Source organism: Manis javanica, chromosome 14, assembly GCF_040802235.1.
Source record: "Manis javanica isolate MJ-LG chromosome 14, MJ_LKY, whole genome shotgun sequence".
In the NCBI taxonomy this organism is placed as follows: domain Eukaryota; kingdom Metazoa; phylum Chordata; class Mammalia; order Pholidota; family Manidae; genus Manis; species Manis javanica.
The window spans coordinates 70,007,653-70,029,715 of NC_133169.1; the positions used below are offsets into that span (position 1 = coordinate 70,007,653).

Genomic DNA, 22,063 nt, shown 5'->3' on the forward strand with positions numbered 1-22,063 from the left:
TGTTTTATTCTTCTCAATTTTATTTATTTCTTCTCTGATCTTTATTATGTCCCTCCTTCTGCTGACCTTAGGCCTCATTTGTTCTTCTTTTTCCAATTTCGATAATTGTGACATTAGACCTTTCATTTGGGATTGTTCTTCCTTTTTTAAATATGCTTGGATTGCTATATACTTTCCTCTTAAGACTGCTTTTGCTGTGTCCCACAGAAGTTGGGGCTTAATGTTGTTGTTGTCATTTGTTTCCATATATTGCTGGATCTCCATTTTGTTTTGGTCATTGATCCATTGATTATTTAAGAGCATGTTCTTAAGCCTCCATGTGTTTGTGAGCCTTTTTGCTTACTTTGTACAGTTTATTTCTAGTTTTATGCGTTTGTGGTCTGAAAAGTTGGTTGGTAGGATTTCAATCTTTTGGAATTTACTGAGGCTTTTTTTGTGGCCTAGTATGTGGTCTATTCTGGAGAATGTTCCATGTGCACTTGAGAAGAATGTGTATCCTGTTGCTTTTGGATGTAGAGTTCTGTAGATGTGTATTAGGTCCATCTGTTCTAGTGTGGTGTTCAGTGCCTCAGTGTCCTTACTTATTTTCTGTCTGGTGGATCTGTCCTTTGGAGTGAGTGGTGTGCTGAAGTCTCCTAGAATGAATGCATTGCTTTCTATTTCCTACTTTAGTTCTGTTAATATTTGCTTCTGGTATGTTGGTGCTCCTGTATTAGGTGCATATATATGTATAATGGTTATATCCTCTTGTTGGACTGAGCCTTTATCATTATGTAATGTCCTTCTTTGTCTTTTGTTACATTCTTTATTTTGAAGTCTGTTTTGTCTGATACCAGATTGCAACACCTGCTTTCTTTTCTCTGTTTTTTGCATGAAATATCTTTTTCCATCCCTTGACTTTCAGTCTGTGCATGTGGGTTTGAGGTGAGTCTCTTGCAAGCAGCATATGGATGGATCTTGCTTTTTTATCCATTCTATTACTCTGTATCTTTTTATTGTTGCATTCAGTCCATTTACATTTAGGGTGATTATTGAAAGGTATGAACTTATTGCCATTGCAGGCTTTAAGTTTGTGGTTACCAAAGGTTCTGGGTTCGCTTTTTTACTATCTTACTGTCTAACCTAACTCGCTTGTTGAGCTATTATAAACGTGGTCTGATGATTCTTTATTTCTCTCCCTTCTTATTCCTCCTCCTCCCTTCTTCATATATTGGGTGTTTTGTTCTATGCTTTTTTTAGGTGTGCTCCCATCTAGAGCAGTCCCTGTAAGATGCCATGAAGAGGTGGTTTGTGGGAGGCAAATTCCCTCAACTTTTGCTTTTCTGGGAATTGTTTAATCCCTCCTTCATATTTAAATGATATTCGTGCTGGATACAGTAGTCTTGGTTCGAGGCCCTTCTGTTTCATTGCATTAAGTATATCATGCCATTCTCTTCTGGCCTGTAGGGTTTCTGTTGAGAAGTCTGATGATAGCCTGATGGGTTTTCCTTTGTAGGTAACCTTTTTTTTCTCTCTGGCTGCCTTTAATACTTTGTCCTTGTCTTTGATCTTTGCCATTTTAATTATTATATCTCTTTGTGTTGCCCTCCTTGGATCCCTTGTCATGGGAGTTCTGTGTACCTCTGTGATCTGAGACGCCATTTCCTCCCCTAGTTTGGGGAAGTTTTTGGCAATTATTTCTTCAAAGACACTTTCTATCCCTTTCTTTCTCTCTTCTTCTTCTGGTATTCCTGTAATGCATATATTGTTCCTTTTTGATTGATCACTCGTCTCTCTTAGAATTCTTTCGTTCCTGGAGATCCTTTTATCTCTCTCTGCATCAGTTTCTCTGCATTCCTATTCTCTATTTTCTAGTCCATTAATGCTCTCTTGCATTTCGTCCATTCTGTTTTGAAGTCCTTCCAGAGCTTGTTTTATTTCTGTATTCTCCTTCCTTAGTTCTTGCATATTTCTCTGCAAGTCCATCAGCATGGTTATGACTTTTGTTTTGAATTCTTTTCAGGAAGACTGGTTAAATCTATCTCCCCAGGTTCCTTCTCAGGGGAAGATGTAGCAGAGCCGAAGCTGTCTGGGCTAGTCTTGTCTGGATCATATTTTTTTGCCTTTTCATGTTGACAGGTGCTATTGACTGTCAGCTGGGAGGGCTAAACTTTTCACTTGCTACTGGCCTTTCTTTACCCCTAGTGTCTTGTGTTGTATAATTGCATGTAGGCTGGGACTTTGTGTCTTTCCCGCGAAGTGTAGGAATTTTCCTTTCTGCCTTTCTGTGGGCGTGTTTTGCCTTAGGCTGTTTCTCTGCTTTCGCAGCGCCGGGATGGGTAATGGACTGAGACAGGGCTGTTTGGCTGTTTACCTCTGTGAGGGGTCTCAGAGCTGTTGCCTGGGGGATAGTGCACCCAGTTTTCCCTGTAATTTCCAGTCACTGGGCTGTGACCTGTGTTGTTTCCGTCTAGCTGTTAAATCCCTGTCCCTGTAAGACTTTCAAAGAGCACTGGCTTTTCTTTGTCACAGGGTCATCAGCTTTGGCACACGCTCAGAGGTCTTGCTGCCCTATTCCCCTAGTTTCCAGCCCTCCATGCATGCACTGTGTCTGCGCTCTGGTGCGGGTGGCTGGAGCTGGGTGTTTATCAGTCCTGGGTTCCCTCTCCCTTCGTCCGGGAGCTGAGGGGAGGTGTGCTGGGGTCCTGCCGGCTGGGGCTTGTATCGTACACCTTTCGCCAGGTGCTGGGCTCTCGCACGTGTCGATGTAGTCAGGCTGTTGTAATGTGTCTTCTGATCTCTCTTTTAGGATTAGTTGTATTTGTTGTATTTTCAAAAATATGTATGTTTTTGGGAGGAGATTCCCACTGTCCTACGCACGCCGCCATGTTGGCTCCACCTCTTTATGGGAATTTTGAACCATAAAACTGTATTTGTAAATATGTATATGTTTTATGGCACAGTATTAATGGTCCAGTGTAGTGTACTGCTGATACAGAAGAGAAGTTTTCAAGATGTGTATGTCATAAAAATTATTAGATGTGGTAAAAGTAACATCAGTATGATCCAGAGACATTTTATTTGTCCCACTACATCAACCTTCAGATTTTAATTTCCTAAAAATGCTACTTTTGGTGTTTACTCTAACATAATATAACATTTACTTTTTTTCAGCGTTTATAACTATTCAAAGTATTTTTAAAAATATTGTGACTAGCGAACACAGAGAATTTATCAATTTAAGAAAACTATTTGGATGAAAGAATTGGGAGCAATATTTAAAAATTTATTTCCTGTTTCCATAAGACAAATATTACAATTCATATTGTCACTTTACTATAAATGTTTCAAGGTTTCTGCATTGCTTTTATGAAAAGGGTATTGCATGGCTCTCTTTCTGCTGGCACTACCAAAGCAAATTCAGCAATTTGAAAAAAATAGCAGTAGGTTTTTGGCAACAATCAGGTCAACATCATGTCAAAGAGAACATTTCATTTTCTTAAAGATATTATGGCTAATTCTGCCTTTAGCAAAAATAAGGTTATACCCTCTTTAAATGTATATTAACTTTGAAGGGAACTGGACATGCCAAAGGTATATTACATGTGATTACAGAAGGAACCAAACTATAAAAGTACTATTACGTAGCTCCATTATCTTCTACCCAAATAAAAACATGGATTATATCCTCCCAGATATACTCACAGCTTGTACTCTCTTTGGTTATTTTTCAGGAATGGAATGTTATTAAATTTTCTTTAAGCTTTCTTTTCAGAAGGTTACAGTATTAAAGGACACTACATTCAACTGGACCATAAGGAGAAGAAACAAATAATCTCTTCACTGCTATGTCATTGGCTCTCCCCGTCCATCTATGTTATTGATAAACACGAATTCCCCGTCTTTTTTTTTAAGAGCTTTTTTTTCCTTATGAGCAGGATGTAAAGAAAGTCCAGGTCTGAGATCCCCCTTGTGGGAATTACTGTTATGTGTTCAGCCAGGGGTCTTGGAGACTTGTCTTTCAACGTGGGACATCCACAAAGTTTCCCTGAAGATTTTCCTCAGGTGAGAGTCGTAATAGTCTCACATGAGCAATAAAGAAAGAACAAAGGAAGTGTGGGAAACAGCAGAAATGTTTCTACAGGAACTGAAAAAATAATCTCCTAATTGGCTTTATAATGCCACTGCTCATGACATTCACCTGTCATTCATGTATACAAATTGCACCCTTCAATATTTCATCCATAACAAACATACCTAGAAGATCACACTGCCTGCATACAAAGCACACACTGGATCAGTACTTAAAACACTTCCTTTATAGTGACAGCACTACTAAACATGCAAAATGAAACAATGCTGGTGTGACATTCTCTTCATACCAAAAACCTCAACTCTCAATATTTACCAAGCATATGTGGAAAACAACACTGCTCAACTTAGTAGATGCCAAAGTTAAGTCATTTCACACACACACACACACACACACACACACACACAATTGTTATAGCAGCATACTAGATATGCATAGAGGGTATGAAAGACTGACAATCTACAAGAACAAAAGAAGCAAAAAATGACAATGTATGTGTCTGAATAAGATAAATCTAGATTATTTCTACATATGAATGGCAAAAAGAGAACTTAGAATATAAGTGTGAGCTTGTTCACATTAAGTTCATGTTGCCAAGGAAAATATTTTCTTAAATACATGGTTCGTGAAAATTAGCCCATATGTAAATATTTTAAAAATAAAACCTTGTGAATAAAAGTCAAGCAGATCAAACATTTAAGCATTAATTAAAGAAACTATAAGTCAGTTGTTATCCCTGAGGAAGTAGGAAGTACCAGGAGGTATTTATTTGAAACTATGCTCATGTAGCTTGTTGAAAGTAACATGGGATATTGGTGGCATGATTTAATATGAGCATGAAGAATGATAATTATTTAGGGTTGTCAAATGCCCTACCAAAGGTATTAATAGTGGTCCCACTAAGAATCACTATCTAAAGACAATAGAAGATAATTTTTAAAATGAACTTTTTGAGCTATAACTGCATACTATAAGATACAGCCATTATAAGGATAGAGTTTGAGTTTTAATAAATGTATTCAAATGTAACCACAACTGCAATCAAGAAATAGAGCTCTCAGAACGTGTCCTCTTGATCCATGCATTCAATTATTTTCACCACTTAGACACAAGAAATTGCTGCTTTCTGTTTTGTCACTGTAACTCTGGGGGGAAATATGTTCCCAGCCGAGAACAAATTACCTTTGACAGCAAAATCAGTCAAAGGGAAAAATTAAGTGTGATAAACCTGTTTATTTCTTAGAAGTGGTTGTCCACTTCTGCTCACCAGTGTCTCTCCCAACTGGGCTGCAACTGATCCAACTCAAACTCTTCAGTAAAGATGTGGCCTCACTCTTGTGATCATCTATTGGTATGGAGATGGACTACTTCTCTCCACAGCCTGGAAACACCTATTGATATGGAGATGCACTAATGCCAGGCCAGAGAGTCTGGAAATATTGAAATTTTCCCAACTGCCCACCCCTCCAGAAATCTCACCTCACAATATACTCGATCCCCATCTTCCACAATGGCCCCTGTGTAAGAAAACTGGAGCACTGTAACCAGACTCATAACATGCAATAACAACAGCAATAAAATCATGAAAATCCTCAAGCAGGAGGATTCAGCTAGGTTCAAAGTCCTATACAGATTAAGTCCATAGCTTATCCATACTAAAGGCGCCAATAGCTAAAGGAGTTCAGAGCAATCATCATGCAGCAGCTGCAGCCAATGGGCACATCCAGGTCACGGGGAATGCAGAAGAAAATAACCTTAAGGGCAATAAGATACATGTTTTAATGACACCAGCATAGGCAAATCTTGTCCATCTGATAGGATGTATCCAAGAGAGTGGTCCTGTGAGAGGACACTGGCAGGAATGGGATCTCATCCTGGTCTGGTACACCAGACTTTCACCCCCTCCCTGTGGGAGTTACAGATGGGTCATCATATGGGGCTACAGGAGGTACATGCCCTGGTCATAAAGATAAAACAAAACTTCCTGGAAAGAAGCTCTTACTCCCCAGACACTTTGGGTATACTACCAGGATCTTTGGGGTCCACCCTCTTGTTACTCCTGGTACATTCACAAGGCCAGCTTCCAGGGCTTTTCCCCAAGGTGCCAGAAGGGCCAGCCATCACTGGTCTGTGTGTTGGAATGTGCAGGGCCACGTCCACTCAACAGAGTTTCCAGGGTTTAAAGCAGTTGGGGCTGGCAGCAGGATGTTGCTCTGCTGGTCATATCCTGGCTTCAATTATTCCTCTTTGGTTTGCACATACATGTGTAGGAGAGACAACACTGTGTGTTAGCATATCCATAGAGGGTTCAGGGCTCTTTTCTGGGGCTTCTTATTCAAATGTCATACCATCATCCATAAGTGAACTGACAAGCCCTGTAGACTATTAGTGTCCAACTTCAGGTCAGAATTCAACAAAAAATTGTACCTCTCTATCATTCCTGCCCCAGTAGTGTTATATGGTACCTGAAACATCCATTTTATTCCTAATTGCTATACCCATTCTTGTAATGCATGTCGAGGAAAGTGGATACCTTAATCGCTCTCAATCACCTGTGGCCAGCCATGGGCTGCAAAGAGATGCTCTGGGTCCCTCTTGTTGGTTTGCTGATCTGTACAACATGCAGGAAAAGCAACCAAGGGTCCAGTAGCTGTGTCCACACAAATCATGGTGTACCGATATCCTTCTTGTTTGTGCAGAGGCCCAGTATAGTCTATCTGTCATCTCACAAGGGGTATAGGCCTCCTTGCGATTGTCCCATGTTGCTGCAGGACTCAGCATAAGTCCCTCTTAGAGCACACAAGACACTCCTTCCAGGCTCTGCTGACTTCCTCAAAGGTCAATGTTAAGCCCTACTGACAGGCTACAGCCCACCTTCTCTTTTACCCCATGTGCAACAAACACTGATGTAACCACTGGGCTCCATCAGAGGCAGGCTTTCCTTCTAGCCAGTGCTTCTGGACCAAAGTGATTGCTTCATCATGATCTGAGGATGCCAAAGGCAAATGGCCAGTCACATGATACATGGTAATTGTCTTAGTCTGAGCAGAGACCCAAGGGTTTTGCCACAGCCCTTGCCCCCAAAAGGGCCAATGACCAATGATTCAGTGGCATGGTACCATGTTGGTAGCCACAGGGTCAAGCCCCAATAGATGGCCCAGCTGTAAGTGCAGACAACTACAGGGGAAGGCTTCTGGGTGATCATGAGCTATACTGCCTACAACTCAGCCCACTGACTGCTCTTCCCCTCTCCATCCCCATCCATATTGTCTCAGTCTTAGGATGGAAAGCCGTGGCCCTCCACTTTCACGACTGCTCGCAACTGGAGCTGTCTGTATACTAAGCATCTTAAGATATAGGGGCTTTTCCCTCCTGATAAGCACTCTAGGCTACCAATGGCTCAAAAGCAAGCTCTTCCTGCTTTTCCACTGGTAAACATCACTGGCAACAATAATCATTGGAGTTCTCCACTTAAGGGGCTATTGGAAAGCATGTTAATCTATTGTGAATATATGTCCCATTTGACTAGTGTAAGCATCTGTGGCACACCACTCCATGGCCTTTGGGTCCAGTCTTGCACCCACCCTTCAATGGGATAGGTGGTTTTTACCTAGGTCAGAGTTGTTCTGGTGATGGGCTCCACAGTCAAAAAGGCATGGTACCCAGCATCCAGTTGCTTCATTGTCAAAGTGTACTGGATTTCTGCTCCTTTCCATAGTTGTGACCAGAATGCAATAGGTTGGCAGATTAGTTCAAGCTGCTACCAAAGGTCCCATCCATAACCATCTTCATTTACATGAACATCTAGCTCATAGGGCCTTGATGAGTCCATGACACTCAAGGCATGTATGGCAATACCCAATCATCATCCTGTGGTGGTGAGGGTCCAGGAAGAGCCTTAGTACTGTCCCCCAGGAAGTCCTGCAGGGACACAGGCCAAGCATGGGACTTTGCCTCTCACTTCCACGTCTTGGACCTCAGTGGGTGGAACTGTTGCTCTGGCTTAGTTGATCCCACAGTTATGACATCATCTTATTGGGTTGCCTATCAAGTTTTTCTTTCACTATCCCAGCCTTTATCAAATCAACCCACATCCGAGTCCTCGAGACATTCATGGGGCCCTTTGCCCCTCTCCTTTCAGTTGTACCCTGTACTTCCTTCCATTTTCTTATTGTTTCAACCTCCCCCAGATCTGCTAAAGTATGAGTAGCCTCATTTATGGGTTGCTTTATGTGGAGGGCAAGAATAGTCACTAGGGACCCAAGGAGAGATGGGGGAGCTATATGGAGCACCATATTTCTCATTCCCACAGTGAACAACTTTTCATTGGGGCACTGAGTGTCCATATTATAGATGATATTTTTCATCCCCATCTCCCATAAAACCTGCTGTAGCTGTGCATACATTTTCCAGCTAGTGGGTGAGTATGATAAATCACCCTGATTAGGTCAAAGTGCCCTGATGGCTACTGCCAGTCAATCCAGAAGTGCCTGATTCCCTGAGGCATGATGGCCACTTTACAACTGTTGCCAGAAGGAAGGATGAGGTGTCAGGAAAGCCAGTCTACTCATCTCAGTACCTGACATAACAATGTTTTCCACCTGCATATCCCAGAGATGTAAAAACCATGTAGGCAGAGATTCCAATGGTATTTGCCTATACCAGATGCTCATGACCACCAGCTCATCCTGGGTATAGGGATGGAGCATGGAGTGCTCCACAACCTGGGGAGGAGGCAGCCCCTACCCCTGAAGGGCCCACAGTTGTGTTTTTATTTTTTAATTACAACCCACAGAACTTTAATATGGGAGAAGTTGGTGCCTTGGGCAGTGACCTCGGCCCCTTGCCCCATCCCCTCTTCCCCTCCTGATGACTCCTCTGCCATCTCCAGGGGTGAAGGTACCACTCTTCCCTCTAAATTTTTAGATTGTTTCCAATTTACAGTAATTAGGGATAAAACTACAATGAGCCTTACACATACAAATCCTTGTATGAAGATGTGCTTGCTTATGCTTGAATAAATAGCTAAGATGATAATTTATATATATAGAGTTAAGTATTAAACATAGTAAGAAATTATTACCAAAATAGCCAGATTTTCTGGAACACTTTATATTCCAATGAGGAGTGACAAGTGCCCCACTGTCCATGTCTTCACCAACACTTAATTCTGTTCCTCTATCATTTAAGCTATTCTGGTGGGTATGTACTGTATTTCATGTCTCAGTTTGTGCTTTTCTTGCAACTAATGACAGTGAGCATGTTTTCATGTGTTCACTGGCCAACCTTATGGCATTTTTTGTCAAGTGTTCAAATGCTGGCATCTTAAATTGGATAGTTTATTCTCATATATTTATTTTTTATTATATGTGTGTGTGTATTTTTATCCCAATTTTTTACTTGATTTTCCCTAGACTTAGCAATGATTTCTAAAGAGTAAGAGTTTAAATTTTACTGAGATTTATCTCTATCATCATTTGTTTCTTTCATATTTCATGGTTTATGATTTTTGGCATGTGTCTTATAAGACTTCTTATATTATTCCAATTTTTTGAAGACAGTTTTCTCTATTTTCTTCAGTAAAATGTAGTTTTACATCATATATTTAGGTCTATCAACTTTTTCTAGTGAATTTGTGTATGGCATGAAATAACATGAGATTCTACGTTTTTCCTATACTAGTTTTCTACACCATTTTATAATCCTTTCCTTATTAAATTTCCATAGCCCATTAGAAAAAAGTTCAGTGTAAGTCTATGTAACTATTTCTAAAGTCCTATCTGATTAATTTGTTTATATTTATGCTAATAACAGTTCTGATTAACATACCTGTATAGTCATTCTGAAAATCAGGTGGTAAAATTGGACTATATGGTTTCCTATTTCCAACATTGTTGATTTTCTAAACATTTGGACTCCATGTACATTTCAGAAAGAGTTAATAAACTTACAAACACACACACACACACACACACACACATATCCTTCTGAAAACTTATATGTGGAATCTAAAAACAAAACAAAATGAATAAAACAGCAGTAGACTCATAGACACAGATATAACTGGTGGTTACCATGAAAAGTGGATAAAGAAGCAGAAAATCTCAATCATAATATAAATTAGTTTCAAGGATGAAAGTACAGCCTAGAGAATGTAGTCAGTATCTCTTCAATATGTTTCTATGCTGACAGATAGTAAGTGCATTATTTGTGGTACACATTTAGTAATGTATATAACTGTTGAATCACTATGTTGTATGTTGAAATAAATATAACATATCCACTATAGTTAAAATATATAAAAAGAAAAAAGATGTCTTATCAATTAAACATCCATAGTGAAAATGTATCTTTAACATCACTAACACCATAGATAATATCAGCTGCATTGTAATTCTAAATTTGAAATATAAATTACTAAATATTTTAGGAGAAAACACATGTGAGCATAGGTGTATGTAACACATATCTGTTTGATGCAACATTCATATTTGACCTTTTTGCTACCATCTTAAAAGTCCTTGGTGGGTTTCCATTTTTTGTTATTATATAGAACATTATGAGGAATATAGATAGATAGTACTTATCCACTATCTATCCTGGATCATCTGTTTCATACTCATCAATCGTGACCCGTTTGCAATCTCATCATTGGTATATAGACCCTTAGTGTTAGTACAACTATGATGGAGACTTTATTTATTGAGATTACAGGTATTTTGCAGTGAGGGTTGCAGAGTGGCCATGACACCATGAAGATCAAGTTTTAGGCATGTGTTTTCAGGATTCAGCCAATACTATTAAGCACAATTTATTCCTGTTGCATACATATGTGCACTGATGTGAAACGAGGATATTTGGTACAACCCAACCAGCATATTTTGGAGTAAGAAGTGCCTTATCCTCACATGTATTAAACTCATAGATCAAGGAAGAAAAGTTACATGACCAAGTTTTTAGACATTGAAAGGTATATGACATATTTAACACCTATTTAGGACCACCATCCTTCTTTACCCCAAGTAAACACACATACACAACACAGATGCACACATAAACCAAAGAGAAATGGAAATTAGATTAATATATATAATAGAGAGAAAGAGAGAGAGAGAGAGAGAGAAAATAGGAAATAATATATGGATACATTATATAAAATAATATGTATACAAAATAATTAGAAAATAAAATTTATATATGTAAAATAAAGTAATTATATACATTATTTCATATATGTATATAAAAACACATTCCAGCATCTTAAAAACATGATAAAACTGAAAATAAAAAAGTTGAAAATAAAAGCATGGTAATATTGAAAGTAAATGAAACAGGATGCCCACCACACCTGCTTTTTTTATATGTATTAGTGTTTATTACCAATGCAATTCACCTAAAATATACTGAAAAGATAATTAAAATTGGAAATTAATTGATAAATATATTTCTGTTTGCAATGATTTGACTTTATACTTAGAATATCCAAAAGAATCTACCTAAATACAATCAGAACTAATATCAAATAAGTGTAATTATTCCCTTTGGAATAATGTTATTACACAATTTTTAATCATATCCAATAGAATAAATTTTAGATTAATCATATTTGAGATTTATTTGACATTTTAGGATGTCAGGTTTGTAAAAATCCTAGGAATTAGACATTTTTTTCTACAGCATCTACAATATTTATGATACTCAGGTTTATGGACTTTAAAAATTTTATGCTAACAGTTGTGTTAAGATATTATAATTCATAAATTGTTATACACAAATAAAATAATTTACCGAAGAAACTATAAGTAAGCCTTACAGTCACAGAAAGCAGATGAAAATGGGAACATGTAATAAAATTATTGACTCATTTATTTGTTCACCTGAAAAGTCCTCACACCTTGACATGTATCATATAAACAATTTCTTTTGGATGGTTTTCCTAAGAACTCCTGTCAGATTACTATTCCTTAGACTATAGATAAAAGGGTTTAACAGGGGAGTGATCACAGTGTACATCACAGCTGCTGCTCTGTCTGTTTCAGCTGTGTGGAAGGTGGAGGGACATAAATAAACAACAATTATTGTACCAAAAAACAAGAGGACCACACAGATGTGAGAAGAACACGTGGAGAATGCTTTAAACTTCCCTGTGGTTGATGGTATTCTGACTATAGCACAACCAATGAGTATGTAAGAAACTAAAATACAGGTAAAGCTCACCACCACTACAAGTTCCCCCTCAATAAAAATAAATAACTCATTGATGTGGGTATCTGAACAGGACAACTTTAGCAATGGATGAATATCACAGAACAACTGAGGAATCTTGTTATCCTCACAGAAGGGTAATTGCACCAATAAGATGGTGTGTATCTGTGCACTCAAGACGACAAAGATCCAGGAGCTGGCCAGCAAATAGGCACAAAATTTGGGAGTCATGATGGATAAGTAGGACAGAGGGAGGCAGACGGCCACTAAACGTCCATAGGACATGATAGGGAGAAGCAATGTGTCCAACCCTTAAAAGCAGATAAACAGGTACATTTGCATCATGCAGCTATTGAAAGAGATGGTGGAATTTCCTGTCTGGATGTCTACAAGAAGTTTGGGAACTGTAGTGGGAGACAAACAGAGATCAATCAAGGACAAATTGCTAAGGAAGAAATACATGGGGGAGTGAAAACAAGCATTTGAGATGATTGTTAGGATGATCAGTAGGTTTCCCACCATGGTGGTCAGATAAATGCAGAGGAGCAGGGAAAACAGGAGCGGCTGTTCAGCTGGGTCATCAGAAAACCCCTTGGGAAGGAACTCCACAGCACTGGGCTGGTGTAGCCCCCTCAAAAATTCCATCACCTGCATGTAGGTCTTGTGGTTTACAGAAGCATGAAGCTCAGAAACCAGATTTAATCAGGCCATCAATCCATGTTGGATTTTTTTTCTGTGAAAATATAAATACAATTCATTTGGGGTACGGTGTAGTCATATTTGTTCAATTGATTCATTACCATCAAATTAGTTCAAGAATAATTAAATTCTATATTAAAACAAAAACATTTTATCACACCCAAACTTAGCTATGACATACATTATCTAATTCATTTTCATTCAATTCCCCTGGAAATCATATTATCTGATTACCAATGAATAAACTGAGATTCAATAGATGTTAATTTTTTCCATGATTTATTATACACTTATAAGTGAGTGAAACTAATATTTCAACACATATTTTTGACTGTTCTTTTGCAATTCATATGAGGTGTAAGTTCACCATGAAAATGCCAAATGTAAAATTATTCAAACACTCTTGTTTTTTTAGTATCAAAAGTAGTGGTTATAATATATATAAGACTCATTCCAGCTGATTTTGGGTGTGTGTTCCAGAGCCTTTTTTGTCAAAACAATTAAGCTGTAGCAATTCAATTGATCCTTAATTTATGTATTTTTAAATTAACCTGCAAGGCCCTTGAATAATAGATCCTATGTCATGTTTACTCTTGTATCACATCTTTTAATAGTTCAGACTTAGATAATGGAATAATTACATGAATGAAAAATTATAAAACAAATTAATACATCTCAGGAAACTTTGGCTAATATAGCATCTGGCAAGATAGGGAGTGGCTCATCTATTTTTATAACATAAGGCCTATGTGTTCCCACTTGCAAAAAATAAGGAGTAAATGATTTTTAAGAATTAAGTGAAGCAATTTACAATTTTTCATTGTCTCCATTTGTGAGATTAAACTCATATCAGAGAATTGTTGAAGAGCAAATGAATTATTTGAAACACATGAATCAAAATCATGTAATTCTAAGTGAATTAACCTAGACAGAAAAGGATTCAAAGATTATTAGCTCTGTAGCTGTGAAATGAAAATTTGTTATTAACAGTTTTCTGGTTTATAGAATAATGAAAACAATTACTTTACTTTAAAAAAACCTTTATCTATTTGAATTAATAATAGAACAAATATAATGAATATACAATTAGTCTAATGTGTTTGGAGACTAATAGCTGAATTGAATGAAATGATGACATTTCCAGGAGTAGACTATGGCAATGATTGCATAGAGGGAGTATTAAGATTGACGTCCTTCCTTTGTGTTATTTGTGTTATCTGTGCCTATCTTATTGACGGCTTAAACTCATCTTGAAGTTCAATGTGAGTTTTCCTTTCAGAGTCAGGCTAATGCTCTCGAAGTGGATATAAGCTAAGTTTTCAATAATATTAATTCCAAGAAACAGTGAGGTGTATGATTTTTTTAAGCATCATGTTATCAAAAAATCTCTTATGGAAAACAAATGTAACCAGAATCTCAGCTTTTCTCATATCTCCCCAGGCATATTCCTTTATCTTAGATTGCTGGTCCACAGCGCTCCTCCAAGTACAGCCATTTTAACACATCTATTGAAACATACATGACTTCTAAGAGAGGAAAAGCCAAGGATTCATTATTGAATAGGTGACAAACTTAAGAAGCTAGAGTCTAACTCTCATACATTAGAGATAAATAAAACTCTCAAATGTAGAATACTTAAAGAATATTAATTGAAAATTGTGCTCAAGGGATCCATGGAAATTATCATAATTTCTGACTATGTATGGCCCAAAACAATCATGTTCTCTTTAGTAATAAATGTGTGGATGGAGTTGTTCTTCCTCAAATACCACATTCCACCCCTGGTCTAGACAAAATATTAATTACAGCAGATCATGTGTATAACATAAACATCTAGAAAAGTCACACTAGAACCAAATCTTGTATGTGTTGGCTGCATAGTTGTGTTTAATGATACCAACATATTATTTGAAGGTTGAATTTATCACATTGACTGAAGTTTTATTTTTTGGAAAATTTATAGTCTCATCAGCATAAAATCAAAGACCAACTTATCTCATGCTAGAAAGAACACAGAAATTCAGAGAGTGTAATATATATTTCTACAACATACATGATAGACAAACCCTTAGGCAGAGATATCAAGGAAAAGAAAGAGAAGACAAAAAGAAAGAAAAGAGCAGAAATGTAAAAAGAAGTTACCACTGACACAGAAAAACTCAAACAATTATAAGAAAATCACATGGGAAATGATATGACAATAAATTTGACAAACTAAAAGAAATATATAAATTCCTAGAAACATACCATCTTTCAAGACTTACCCAGGAATAAACTGAAAACCTGAACAGACCAATTACTTCTAACAAGATTGAATTGGTAATCAAAAAATTCCGAATAAACAAAATTCCACAACTAGACAGCTTCATGGGTGAAATCTACCAAACTTTTAAAGAGCTAATACACTTTTGAAAGTATTCCAGAAAAATTGAAGAGGAAGGAGTAATTCTAAACTCATTCTGGGAGGTCAAACTACAAAAACTAGACAAATATGAAAAAAGAAAACTACAAACCATAATTCTACATTAACTGAATTGTCATGGTTTGGACACTTTATAGTCTCATCAGCATAAAATCAAGAGGACCAGCTTATATTATAAGGAAGATAAATTCAGAAATGTGTAATGACATATACTTTTAAATATTTCTAGAACAGCCTTGGAAATGGAGCTGTTAGAAGAGTTTTCAACCTAAAAGTCATTTAAAAATATGAACTATAACCCATAGCTATAGTTTTCAGATACTAAATAACATCAATACCTCTAAGCCTTATTATTTGGCTGGACATCTGTATACTAAATCTCTCAGAATAACTTTCTTTGAGAGCAGGGACTACTACATCTATAAAACTAAAAGATGCCCATGTACACATTCTATGTATCATAGGCTGCCAGCAAAGGGGCTTCTGTAAAAAACTGGAAATAACTTACCTAAATTAATGTTTTTATTGGAATACTTTTTCACTGCTGTCATTACTGTTTATTCTCATGAATAAAGTGGGCTTAATTGATCCACCAGTTTCATCTCCAGCAGCAACGATAAAGCATGTGCATGATGAATTCGTGGTTGGTCATAATGATTTAACCAAAGGATATGGGGTTGGAAGAGGTAAACAAGGAAGCATGAAGAACATTAACTTGCTCTTAGGTGGCCTCCAAGGTACAATCTATTCAGTTTCTCAAGAGAAAGGGATACTAAGCAGATAGTCAACCTCAGGTGTGTACCCCAGAGACATTTTCTCTGGAGAGGAATAAAGATTTATAAAGTTATCCCTTCTTTTGGTAATACTCACAGTAATCCAATGATAGGATTTTTTCACCACAGTGATTAGGAAATTGTTACATTTCCCAGGAGTTTCTGTTAACACTCTTTAAAGTAAAATTTCAGGTATGAACTTAGGTTAATATCACCTGACAAAATCTGAATTCTACTGTATTTAATTGGTTCCCTTATCAGTAAACAAATATCCTTCATCTAAACCGTTGTGTTTAAAAACATTATGTTGTGTTACTTTCTTTTTGTCTACTACGTTGTATGACATAACTTATTTATCCAGGAGTCTGTACACCTTTTATAGCACTTATTGCTTTTTGCATGTAATTGTATAACCTTTATCCTAAAAACCTCTTCAATACAGATGGCACATGTTATTCAGATCAGGATTTCCAAGACTTTGTGGAAAAATAGAAAACTTTTCCTTTACTAAGGTATGCTACTATGTGAAGTAAAATGATAATTAATGCATCAAAACAATAAAGATAGAATTGAAAAGTAATTTATTATGTGCTAGATATCTAAAACTTAGATTAACTTGAGTACCACCCTACCTTGTCTATCATCTCACTTAAACAGTTAGTGAATATTGGCATCAGCAAGCATAATATCTTCAAATATTTTTATTTTGTCATTATTTCTATTTTCTCCTAAACATGGCTGTTGGTTGATAATACAGACATAAAATCCTTAAGGGATTACTTCTAATTTGTATCCTTTAAATTTTCCCATGTGTAATTTTAAGGGTGAATTTCTCATTATTTTATAAGTTATCAATTATAAATGACTGTTGTAAACAGATATTAAAGCAGATATAAGAATTGTACAAATCATTAATGTTGATTTACATGACTGTATTAATATACATAGTATATTTTTCTAGTTTTATTGAGACATAATTGATGTACAACATTGAGTTTAAGTTGCACAATGTGATGATTTGATACATTTATATGCTGCAAAATGATTACCACAATGATGATAATTCAGACATACATCACCTCACAAAATTACCTCATGTGCATGTGAGTCTGTGGTAATATATTTAAGATTTACATTCTCAGCACCTTTCAACTGTATAACACAATATTGGTACCTCTAGTCACCCTGCTGTACATTAAATACCCAGAACTTATTTCTATTAAAATTGGAAGTTTGATCCCTTTGATCAACATCTGTTATATATTCCAAAACCCCAGCTCCTGACAACCACTATTCAATTTCTATGAATTTGGCTTACTTAGATTCCACGTATAAGTGACACTATACAGTATTCATCTTTACTATCTAACTCATTTCACTTACAATAATGTCCTTAAGGTTCATGTATTTTGATGCAAATGGAAGGATCTCCTATATTGTATTACCTTTATTCATTCATCTTTCAATGGGCACAGGTTGTTTTTATGTTTTCTTTTGACTTTTGTGACTAATACTGCAGTGAACATAGGCATGGAGCTGTCTTTTCAAAACAGATTGTTAGGTCATATGACTCCTTTGTCAAATATTAGTTACTTCATTGTACGTGCATGAGTTTTATTTCTGGAATGTTGATTTGGTTCCATTGGTCTATGAGTTTTCTTTCATGCCAGTGCCATATTGTTTTAATTACAATATCTTTGTAATGTAGTTTGAAATCACAAACTGTGAAGCCTCCAATTTTGTTCTTCATTTTAAGAATTTCTTTGCTACAAGGGTATTTCTATGCTTTTATATGACTTTCAAAATTATTTTCTATTTCTGTGAAAAATGCCTTTACAATTTTGATAAAGACTGCATTTAATCTACAAACAGCTCTGGATAATTTTATCATTATGACAATATTAATTTTACCAATCCATAGGCATGCTACATATTTTCATTTATTTGTATTTTATTTAATTTCTTTAATCAATGGTTTATAATTGAGAGCACATATCTTTTATCTCATCTGAATTTCTTGCTAAATATTTTATTGTTTTTGAAGGTATTATATATGGGATTGTTTTATTTATTTCATATAGTTCATTTTTCTGTTTAGAAACAACTGAATGTGTATGTTGATTATACATCATAGAAATTTACTTTATTTCTAACAGTTTTTTATAGAGTTCTTGGGAGTTTCTATAAAAAAGATCATGTCATTTGCAAACAAAGACAATTTAATTCTTCATTTCCAATTTGTATATATTTCACAAGTTTTATTTATTTGTCTAATTGCTTTAGTTAAGATTTTCAGCACCTCACTGAAAAGAACTGGAGGGAGTGGGCACACATGCCTTGTTCCTGATCTTGGAGGAAATTATTTGATCTTCTTATCATTGATTATAATGTTAGTTGTGCGATTGTCATGTATCTCCTTGAATAAGGACACATGAAAGTGAAAGACAGAGAGAAAAATGGATCTCTAGGAATGAATGAATGAAAAGAGAGTTGTATGGTAACTCCAAATGAATCAATATTTGTGTAATAGGGATGGCAGAAGGACAAGATAGAGACAAAGGGTTAGAAACACTCCTTGAGGAAATAACTGTTGAAAACTTCTGGGGAAGAAAATATGCACTCAGGTCATAGAAGGCCAGAGACCCTCTAACAAAGGAACCCCAGGAGGACACCACCGAGACATACAGTAATTAAAATGGCAAAGATTAAGGATAAGGAGAGAGTATTGAAAGAAACCAGAGAATGGAAACCCCATGAAATTATCATCAGACTTCTCAGCAGAGACTTTATAGGCCAGAGGGAGGGGCATGAATAATTTGATGTACTGAAACAGAAGGACCTCCAAACAAGAATCTCAACTCAGCAAGATTTTCATTCAAATTTGAAGCAGAGATTAAACGTTTCCCAGGTAAATGAAGGCCTAAGGAATTTATAATCATTAAACTGGAATTACAGAACACATTAAAAGGACTGCTGTAGACAGAAATGTTCCTTAGCCTGAAGAGCTTTCAACAGTAAAAATAAATGCACATTAAAGGTAGTAGACCAATTAATTACCAAGCACACAAAAAATTTAAACAAAACAAAGGTAGTAAAGTTAACTACATAAGATGGCTCAAAGGATACCAAAAAAAATTCAGATTATGACATCTAATACATAAAGTGCAGAGGAGGAAGAAGAAGACAAAAGCACTTTTAGATTGTGTTTGAAATAAAGCACTCATCAACTTAATATAGGCTGTTATCTACTTCAGAAGCTATCCTTGAACCTTATGATAACCACAAACCTAAAGCCTGTAACAGACGCACAAAAAAGTAACAAAGGGAAATTTAACCACACAGCACTAAAGAAAACCATCAACAAGAGAGGAAGAAAGGAACAGAGAGGAACCACAAAACAAACAGAAAACAGTTGATAAACTGGTGATAATATATACCTACCAATAATTACATTATATGTAAATGGACTGAGTGCACCAATCAAAAAACACGAGTGGCAGAATAGATAAAGAAACAAGACAAATATATATGCTGCCTACAGGAGATTCATTTCAGACCCAAAGACGTGCACAAATTAAAAGTGAAGGGATGGAAAAAGAAGTTTCATGTAAATAATAGGGGGAAGATGATTCTAGTCCATGATTTCTATTTCATGGATGGAAGTTACACCCCACCAAAAATTTCAAATTTATTTTTAGTTCAGGAAGTCCCAAGGTAAACTCCATATAATAGTTGTTATATATATAATACTGTGATTTCTTTGTTTATAGTATTTCATAAAGAATGGAGTATATCAGAGAGGAAGTTATTACAGGTAGAAAGGAACATTAGTTTGATAATCACTGATATAAAGATGGTGGCACAGTAAAATACCTAATTTATGGTAACACATGCCTTCCTGAATTTTCTTATAAACAAAATTTTGCCAATAATTTATGCATATATCAAATACATAGCTCCAGTAGAACCATTCAGTAAGAGCATAAGACAGCTAGGTAGGTAAAAGTAGCCAATTTAATTCATTGAATAAATTTGTGAGGTGTGGTGTGTAAACATTGTAATAAGGATTTGTAGTGAACAGACTTTTAACATCCACAATTTATTCTTGATGACAATATAATAGACAATCCCAATGTATGGAGGTCCATCTGCATTTCAAAGAAAAAGAGAAATAAACGTTATAGATATAATGCATATATAACTTCTCTCTAGGAATCTTACCCTCAGTCATTATTTAAGGCAGGACACTGGCCCATAAACCTTGTCAGGGCTCCCTTGACCTCATTGATCCTCAGACTGTAGATGAGGGGGTACAACACAGGGGTTAATATAGTATAAAATGCTGACACAACCTTGTCATGGTTAGCTGACCTATAGGATTTGTATCTCATGTAAGTAAAAATGCCTGCTCCATACAACAGAGCCACCACAGCCAAATGTGAGAAGCAGGTGGCAAAAGCCTTTTTGTGGGCTTCTGTAGAACGCATCCGGAGAAGAGCAGCCAGAATGAGACTATAGGAAATCTGGATGAGGAAAAGTGGCACCAGGAGCATTACCACAGAGCAGGTGTACACGTTGGCACAAGCCAAACACACCAGAGTGAGCACGTCATCAAAGAAATGGTCAGTCTCATGAGCCCTGCTGAACAGGAAGCCCAGGGTGGCAGCAGCCTGCATGAGCCCATCAGCTGCTCCCAGGAACCAGGACCCCCAGGTCATTAGCAGGCATAGTCTTCAGTTCATGAGGTTGGGGTATCTCAGGGGGTGGCAAATAGCCATATAGCGGTCGTAGGACATGGCCGCCAAGAAGAGGCACCCACCTCCTGCCAATGTGAGGAAGAAGATCTGCATCCCATAGCCAGTGGGGAAGATGGACTTTCTCCCTGTCACTTAGTGAGCAGCCATCTTGGGTACAGTAGTGCAGACCAGCACCCGGTCCGTGAGGGAGAGCTGGCTCAGCAGGAGGTACATGGGCGTGTGCAGCTGGAGGTCCCCGTGAATCAGCAGGTTCAAGAGGGCGTTGCCCAGGAGGGAGGGGAAAGCAACTGTCGGAGCCATCACAAACAGAACGGGTGGGCTCCTGAGTGGTTAAAGAGTCCTAGGAGAATGAACTCTGAGGTGCTGTTTCCACTTTCCATGATTTCAACAGGATTGACTCTGAAGACAGTGAAAAAGATGAGTTTTCATCAGTCACAATGCTCCATTTCAATTATATTTTTCATGAAAATAACTGAAAATAACAAAACTTATTTCAAATACTTGATCTGCCATTTGCAAAATCTTTTAACAAGGGTATAAAATTAATTTCAGTATTTTCTTGTTTTCAAGGTTTGAATTTTTAGTACTTCTCAGTTTAGTTTGTTTAATTGACACAATGAATGAGAATTCTTCATAAATCCGATTTGCTTTTTAAGTGTATCTTTATGCTCTATGATAGCAACACAAATGGACAAGATATTAATTAGATAATTTATAAAATATTTGTTCTAGCCTTGTATCAAACACAGTAATATTCTTGGAAACTGAATTAAATCGATGCATTTAACTGTGTAAAAGCTAAGTACTTGATAATGGAGTTATACCTATGTAACATTTCAAAACTTATTGAAACTTACCAAAAATCATATAATTTTTCCTGATGTTGAGTAATCTTAGAAGACATTATATTTTTTTCCAAAGAAGATACCTTATTTCCTCTGGTCTAGGGACTGACAGGACTGAGTCTGCAGATGGAAACATAACTACTTGGATTGACAGTGTCTTTAGCTTGAATGTATCACGTTATACAATGAAAACAAGAATGACCTTTTTTGAATGCTTTCCCCCAAAGCAAGACTGTACTGCTTAATGTACTCTCATTTACTGTATAAAGGCCCTCGTGTAATGACACTGT

The 22,063-nt window shown here is 36.6% G+C and overlaps 1 pseudogene; it reads right to left on the bottom strand.

Moving 5' to 3' along the window:
- Positions 1-20,394: 20,394 nt before the first annotated feature.
- LOC140846101 (olfactory receptor 2T8-like) lies at positions 20,395-21,341 on the bottom strand (annotated as a pseudogene).
- Between the last annotated feature and the right edge of the window lie 722 nt (positions 21,342-22,063).